We start from the raw sequence: 7,872 nt of genomic DNA, 5'->3' as shown, positions 1-7,872 counted from the left end.
TAAGGGGAACAAAAAACAGAGAGAACAAACAATCTCAGTAGCTTAACAGTGGATTTAAATCCAGTAATCATTTACTTTATTGAATATTAATGGACTAAATCAGAATTTCAAGAAAGAATTTTATGAAAAGGACAAACTATATGCCACCTGCAATAATAATTAAAGTATTTCTAAAGACAAAATTAAAAGAAAATGGATAGGAAAACAAGTGCCATAAAAATTCTATTCCTAATAGACAAACTCTAGATAGGGCAGAGGGGTAGGAAGGGAAGAGAGGGGAAGGGGGTTAGCAATGATGGTGGAATGTGATGGACATCATTATCCGAAGTACATGTATGAAGACACGAATTCGTGTGAACATACTTTATATAAAAACAGAGATATGAAAAATTTTGCTCTATATGTGTAATAACAATTGCAATGCATTCCATAGTAATGTATTTAAAAATAAAATCAATTAAAAATATTCTGATTCCTAGCATAAGAAGGTTGGACAGTATATGTTACTATAATAGACTAAAAAGGTAATGATAGCTTAAGAGAGGGTATTTCATAATAGTATAAAAGTCAAACATCAGGAAAACATAACAATGAATTGTTGTTCACTTAAAAGATTTCAAATGAATAAACACAGTTGTCAAAATTAAAGGATAAAACAGAAACTGTCTAACTAATACTTGATGATTTAAACACCTTCCCCTTACTAATTGATAGAATAACTACTGAACAAAGCCAGGGGTGCATCTTAGTGGCAGAGTACTTACAAAGTGTGCACAAGACCCTGAGTTTGATTCCTAGCACTATAAAGAAACAAACAATTCTAAACAAAACATCAGTAAAGATAGAAGATCTGAGCAGCCAATATGCTGCATTGTCATAAAACATCACACCTAATGATTTTAGATTATATATTATTTAAGTGCACTTAATACAAGATAGACAATATGCTAGGTGCCAAAATAAGTGTGAATAATTTAGAAGATTGAGATAATTAACAATCAAATAAGGATAACCAGAAGTACTAGATATTTTCTTTTTTTTATTGGTTGTTCAAAACCTTACAAAGCTCTTGACATATCATATTTCAAACATTAGTTTCAAGTGAGTTATGAACTCCCATTTTTACCCCAAATACAGATTGCAGAATCACATCGGTTACACATTCACATTTTTACATAATGCCATACTAGTGACTGTTGTATTCTGCTACCTTATATTTTCATATTTTAGAATAATGCTGTTCCATAGAATAGTCTATGATGTTGGAAATATTCTATATATACACTGTCCAATGTGATATCAATAGGTATATGTGGTCATCAAAGAATTTGTAAAATTTCTCGTAATGTCAATGAATTTATGTTTAAGTGCTATGGACTAAAATGTGTTTCCTCAAAATTCATATAATGAAATCCTAATTCTCAATGTGACCTGTATTTGAAGATAGGGACTTGATGAGGTAATTGAAAGTAAAGGAAGTAATGAGGACAAGGCCCTGAGCCAAGAGAATTAACAACCTTATAAGAAAAGAAAGAGCTATTATCTTCCGCACACACAAAGGAAAGTCTCTGTGTAACAGAGTAGGAAGCCAGCCATCTGCAGGCCAAGAAAAGATCCTTCACCAGAAACTCACATGGCAAGATCGAGATCTTGGTCTCTCTGAAACTGTAAGACAATAAATATTTGTTATGGAAGTCCCCCAGTTCACGATATGTTTTGATGACAGCCCAAGCCAACTAATTGATTTAATTTTTAAAGTTACATGTGACTATTTACATCCTTCCTGGAAAAAAGCATTTCTAGATAATATATGAATGCTTTTCTTTCAATATGGATATCATTCACATATATGTCTGTTGAGTTGCTCTTAATAGAGGTATGAAGTATCTGACCATCACTGGCATTTCCACTCTTCTAGCTCCTCAAGTGACTGAGCTCATGACCTGAGGCTCATGGTACCACTAAATTGTCTAGGGCCAGCCAACACGTTAGAACAGCACTCCAAGTGAAAACCCAATTTAAACCAATTGATTATATGACTATCTGCTATATTAAAACAAGAAACACTCATATTTTCAGGTTATACAATTATATTAAGAAAGGGAATTATTAAATCACAAGTGGAAAGTAATTTTGAAGTGAAGATAATCATATGTTCAGAATAAATTGAACTGAGAAAGAAATTACACAAAAATATATGTAACAACAAAGATTTTTTTTCCCTCTGAGAATATGATTACAAAACCCTTTAAGATAGGATCCTGGCCTCTTTTTTAGAAATTTTCTCCAATCCTTCTTCTCTGCCAAACTTGAATAGCACTGCCCCAGGGGTAGTTTAAAGTTGGATCTGTCCTCTCTCCAACTTTGTACACACTAGAAATATGCATAGTTCATAAAATATAAATTTTGCCCAACCAGACTCACATAGCTTTTTCTTAATGATTTGCATTGCCATGGGATTGCATATAATAAACTCTAAACTGTTTTATCTTTTACAGCTGCTACTCTCATTTAATTGATAACTCAAAAACTCTACACAATTTTTATTTATGGTTGTCCTGTGCAGTTAGGATACATCAATGAACAAATTAGCAAAACCCAGAAAAAATTATTATTTTATTATTATTATTATTATTATTATTATTATTATTATTCCAGGGATTGAACTCAGGGGTGCTTAACAACTAAGACACCAAAAACTAGAAAAAATTTTAAAAGCTTTTTTCTCATAAAGTTTACATTTTGGTAACCAAATGCCAAATTTTTTCTCTGATATAAGGAGGCTGATTTATAGTGGATAGGGAGAGGGAACATGGGAGGAATAAACGAACTCTAGATAGGGCAGAGGGGTGGGAGGGGAAGAGAGGGAGCATGGGGTTAGAAATGATGATGGAATGTGATGATCATTATTATCCAAAGTACATGTATGAAGACACGAATTGTTGTGAATATACTTTGTATACAACCAGAGACATGGAAAACTGTGCTCTATGTGTGTAATAAGAATTGTAATCCATGCTGCTGTCATATATATACAAATAAAAAAGTTTACTTTTTGGTGGTGGTGGGGGAGCGAGAAAGAATATAAATAATAAGTAAACTAAGCAGGATTTATAATTATTGAATAAAAGGAAAACTAAGGCAAGGTAAGGGAGAATAAGATGTGCTAAAGTATAGATAGCATAGATATGGGCTGGTTACAATCCTTCTCTTCCTTCTCCTTCTCCTCCTTCTCCTTCTCCTTCTCCTTCTCCTTCTCCTTCTCCTTTTTTTTGTACCAGGGTTTGAACCCAGGGCACTTAATCATAAGCCACATCCCCAGCCCTTTTTATATAGTTCTTTGATTAAGAGACAGAACCTCTCTGAGTTGCATAGGGCCTCTCTAAATTGCTGAGGTTGGCTTTGAACTTGCAATCTTACTGCCTCAGCCTCCTGAGCCACCAGGATTAGAGGTGTGCACTGTGCCCAGCTTGGTTACAATCTTAAATGCAGTAACAAGGAGGGACCTCTTCCAGAAAGGGCCATCCGAACAAAGACTTATGAAAAGTGAGGAAGTGAGCATTGTGGACATATGAGCAACATATTTCAGTCAGCAGAAATAGGCCCTAGGAGAAGCTTGCTCAAAATACTGAGAAAAGCTAGCAGCCCGATAAGTCTCAGAGTGAGTAAGGAAGACATTTCATCAGAAAGAACTACGATTTCATTCCAAACATTTCAAGGACATATAACCTTTCTCAGAACCAGTAGATATTTTGGGAAGCATACCTTATCCAACCCAAATAAAATTGGCATATCTGTCATTTAAATTGACGAAATCTCTCCTGACACTATTCTCAGGCCAAAATAAAGAGTTAAGGCAAATTAAATAACAGCATTTTCCCAGAAGATTCTGGGATATCATTAATCATTTCTCTTAAACTTCAGCAAATAATTTGTTTTAGCATTCAATTAATACTAATATGTTAATAGAAATATATATATTGTCTTATGAATAGCAAGTATTCAAGAATTATATTTTCATTACTTCCTGAGAACAATATTGTACATACCTCTATATCTAGAGCTCTTAATACAGAATATGGGGCACAGTATTGGTTCAGTTTCTTGTATATTTTTTGCATGCATGCATACATGAGTGATTAAAGTAATGCTTACTTTTCCCAGAAATTGTGTTCAGATTTCCCTTTTGCAAATTAGTTTGACCTCCAAGGTTAATATTTTATCTAACAGCATCACATATAAATAATTCTGAATTCAGAAGATGGAGCTACCAAGTGAGGCAGAGTATGATTTGGTTCAGTGTACATTTCATTACAATGAACTTTTTGGAGTTCTAGATAAGATAAAATAGCTCTGATGGTGTCCTTGCTTCTCCTTTAAAAAAAAAAAAAGATGTACTGAAATCCCTGAATTATGATAAAAATCAAAGCTTGTTATTTTTCAGTACATTGTTTCCAATGGAAAATATATATTTTATGCTGCTCTGTAATAATTATCAAAAGAATCATTAATCCACCTTTATTCTGAAAAACTTAAATGTATATAGTAACTAAAATATATTAGAAAAATTATATATGTGATAATTTCTTATATATATGCCTTAAAGAAACATCATTAGTGAAATACTCTTTAGAATATTTTAACTATTTGAATGGAGTTATGTTTCTTAACTCTTTGATTTGGGTTAATATGACCACATTTATGGAATTTTGATTGTAATATTTTTGAGTGAATCAATAACCTTAAATATTTCAAAAATATAACAAAACACACTTATTCAGAGTTCCCTAATATATATGTACTTTTCATAACACTCTTGTCCCTCATGTCCTAGTGTCTAAATTAATTATGAATTAATGAAACTTAACTGGTGAAATACATACCTTTTGATCTGGAAAATATTAAAGGGATACTTACTGCATTATTTTCTCAGTACAGTATAAACAAATTATACTTTTCAAGTTGCCTGACTTTTAGAAGACTGATTTACCTTATACCATGTAAATGATACTACAGACCACAAAAATCTATTCTAATTAGTTTTCATAGTAACATAAAATTATTTAAATTGAAATAGAAAATCAACAAATAGATAACTTTCAAATATGAGTATATTTATAAAAGTTTTTCTTAAAAATCTTAAGCATGTTTTAGTTAATTCTGTAGAGAAAAAGAAATTTTAAATGGTTGACTGAATTTAACTATTTTAATAGCCTCAAACATAACTGAAACTTAAACATGATTGATATTTGGGTACTTTTAATGTGAAAAATTCATCTAAAAGTGTTTTTCATTTTAAGCTTTCATGTGACCTATATTTATAAATACACTTATTGTTAATGATTTTAATATAAAAATAGATCTTAGTACTTTTTGGGGGAGAGGTACCAGCAATTGAATTCAGGGGTACTCAACCACTAAGCCATATCCCCAGCCCTATTTTTTTTTTAATTTAGAGAAAGGGTCTCACTGAGTTGCTTAGTGCCACATCATTTCTGAGGGTGGGTTTGAACTCATGATCCTCCTGCCTCAACCTCCTGAGTAGCTGGGATTATTTTGGTACCTTTTTAATAGGTACAGTTTATTAACTGTATAACTATATAAAGGTACAGTTAATAGGTACAGCTTATTAACTGTATAACTGTAGAGACAATAAGGATCCAGTTGGTCCAACAGCCTATTCTCTTATCACACTTTTGTTGTGATTCTTTCAACATAGGCTTAATTTATCTTATTATCACATTATTGATAAAGCATCTAAAGAGTATTCCAGAAAGACTGTGTAGTTAATATTCCTGTTTACCCCAAAGGTAGAGATGTTACGTTGTATCTAAGATTACTGTCAGTGATCCCTGTCTCCAGGAATTCATGACCTCTGTAGTCCTCTCTTTTGGTGTGTAAAATGGGGTTAGGGACTCACTTTAAATGATTAAAGACAATGTGATTAAGTATTAAAGGTCTTGACTTCTTTTGGGTGCTCTATTCAGTTCTTTTGCTGTTCTACCCTGAGGGAAAGCAAATATCCTGTTGTGAGGTGAGCCATACTAAAGACCACATGGAGGTGAAGTGAGAAATATCTCCAGGAGGCCCTTAGTTCAATAACCCATAGGAAACTAAATTCTGCCAAGAACCAAGGAATTGTCCTCTGCTGAGCCTTCAGGTAAGAACCCAGCCCTGACTGACAGCTTGCCTGCAATTTATTGAGAGACATTGACAGAGGCTCTCAGAAAAGCTGTACCCAAATTCTTTCTATATTAAAAACTTTAATATAAAACATTTATTATTTTACAGCAAATGTAAAATAATAAATGTTTTATATTAAAGCTGCTGAATTTCAGGGTGATTTATTATACAGCAGGAAACAATATATAAGACACCATATTACACTGTGGTCTTTAACAGTGGTCCAACCATGCTTTGAATATAACTCTTGCATCTCTGCCACTGCGACTTATTTTTAAAGGACATGTTTTTTTCTCTTCTTCTCTCTCTTCCCTTCCCTAATTTCTCCCCTTCCCTAATTCGCATCCAAGGCAGAGTTATCTGGCCTTGCATACACACCCACCTCAGGAACTAAGTAATTGGGGTCTGGGGGATGGCACCAGAAGATCTCAGACGTGACTTTCCCAAATTAATGAGTGAATTACAGCTCTGGACTTAAAACACATGGAATGTACTCTTTACATCACCACTTTAAAAGCCCCCTGTTCCCGTTGATGGGCAGAATCACAGCCTCTGGGACATGAGTCCCCTGTGTTTCTTGTTAGCAAAGCAATAAAACTTTGTTTTTCATTTTTCTCAAAACTGAGTCCTCATTATTGGATTGGCATCAGAGACAAAGACCAAGCTTTCAGTAACAATTTGATTTGTCCTAAGCACTGACTTTAAATCTATTCTAAATTTTTCTAAAGCTATGTTTCCTCTATTGACTATTTACCCAGTTATTTGTAAATGTGTATCACCCTACCATACCAGTGTCTGTGGGGGGGGAGATGCTTGTGATTGATCTAAAGTTGTCTCTCTCAATTTATCTCTCCCTTTTCAATAATTAAATCTTTCACAATTTTCTGTCAAAATCTTGCTCTAGTAGTTTCTGTGATGAAACTTCCTCAGCTTCTTAAGATTTTGCCACTGTTTTTCCTCAACACTCTTCACTTATCTGTATTGCTAACAGTTATCATTCTGCCTTATGTGTTTGAGTTTATAAGGTTTTCTGCACCACTAAGCCATGAGACTGTCAAGAGAAAAAACAGCTCTGATTTCTTTTTGCCTCCCTAATTCCTGCCGAGTATAGCCATCTACAAAAGAGCAGAAACAGTAAATGTTGCTGAAGACTGAGTTCACATAGCACGGGCATTCTAGCTAACATCGTGTATGGAATTCTTATTTTATTCCAGGTACCATTATAAGAACCATACACTTATAGAGTCATTTTGGTTCCACAAGAATCTTGTGAAAGTTGTGTTATTATTATATTCCAATTTTACATATGAAGAAATTGAGCCACAGAGACGTGAAGTAATCCTGAAAGATCATATCAGGTACTAAATTGCCTTTTGAATAACATAACAAAAATTACAACCCTATTCCTTCTATCCCATATGACTTGTATGACTCAATTATGAACTACATTTTCTTTTACTCTATGGTTTTATCGTGAGGAAAATGAAACAGAACTAGGAACAGAACTAAAACTACAGACATTTTGTTTCATACAAATGCAGTGTAGTGTTTAATTACAGTGTAGTGTTTAATTGTTTTGCATTTGATGCCATTTTCAAAGATGTGGTATGTTGATGAGGTCATTGACTAATCACCTGCATTTGTCCTGAAACCCACGTGCTTTTTCAGGTTCACTCACACACTACCATT

The sequence above is a fragment of the Urocitellus parryii genome, chromosome 10, assembly GCF_045843805.1.
Source record: "Urocitellus parryii isolate mUroPar1 chromosome 10, mUroPar1.hap1, whole genome shotgun sequence".
Taxonomy (NCBI): Eukaryota; Metazoa; Chordata; class Mammalia; order Rodentia; family Sciuridae; genus Urocitellus; species Urocitellus parryii.
Note: the sequence above shows the minus strand (reverse complement) of the source record.